Raw genomic sequence first — 1,141 nt, 5'->3', positions numbered from 1 at the left:
GTTCCGTTGCCTTTCAAAACCAGCCCTTCCCTCCCCCACATGCCTAAATCCTCCTCACATTTCCCCCCATCCCCGTGCCCTACACCCAGGTCCCCACACTGCCTCATCCTGGCTTTACATAATCTCATTGTGCCCCCTGGTCCAGCTCGGGGCACAGTGAGCCTCTGGTGTTTGCAACCCTGTGTCTGTCCACCTTTCTTCTACCTCCAGGTTCTGTCCAACTCTTTCTGCCTGGAAGGCCCAGTTCTTCTCTGCCTGGACAGCATCACACTGCAGGGACACGGGGCCGGTAGCCCGAGCAGTCAGACTACCAGAAGCTCACATCCGACAGAAGCTCACATCTGAGTCCAAGACCGTTCCAGGAGGCCAAGGCCAGAGAGCCTCCCTGGAGCCAGCATGGGTTTACAAGAGGCGGCGCCGTCTGTTCAGCTGACTCTTCCAACAAGTATTTACTGAGCAACCACGATACCCCTGGGGACTCCTGATTTTGGCTCAGGTCGTGATGGCAGGGTCCTAGGATTGAGCCCCATCAGGCTGTGCGCTCAGTGTAGGGCAGGGGAGGCCAGAGGATCCGGCTTGAGAATTCTCTCCCTCTCCCTAATAAATAAATCTTTAAAAAAAAAAAAAAAAAAAAAGTCTTGTCCTCAGGGAGCCCATAGTCCCCTGGGATGCGGTGGGCCTGGGGACAGGCAACACAGGAGGAAACACAGTGGGATGACTTCAGCTGCAGGAAGAGCTATTTGGCCTGCAGCCAAACAGTGAGTCCGGCGGCCCTGAGGCAGCTGGGGACAGTGACCCGTTGAGAGGGAACAGCGGGTTCAAAGGCCTGGAGGGGGACGCAGCTAAGCAGTGTCAGGACCGGGAAGGCCCGTGAGGCCCAGCGCCGCGCTAGGTGCCCCCGTCTAAGTTTAGGCCAGGCATAGCCTGGCCGCTTCCGGATTTTCTGTTCCGGATCCCGTCGAGGAGGGGCGCCACCTTCCCTCTTTCTGGTGACAAAAGGGACCCAGAGAAGGCCGACGTGCGACCCCAGGCCGCCCCGCGGGCCGGAGCCCTGCTGCGCGCTCGCATGGAGACCCCAACTCCGCCGCCGGCCGCCGGCCACCTGCAGCGCGCGGGCAACTCCCCCGTCGCCCCTTCCCTG

The sequence above is a fragment of the Lutra lutra genome, chromosome 8, assembly GCF_902655055.1.
Source record: "Lutra lutra chromosome 8, mLutLut1.2, whole genome shotgun sequence".
NCBI classification, from domain to species: Eukaryota; Metazoa; Chordata; class Mammalia; order Carnivora; family Mustelidae; genus Lutra; species Lutra lutra.
The sequence above is the reverse complement of the archived record's forward strand: the minus strand, read 5'-3'. Positions refer to the sequence as shown.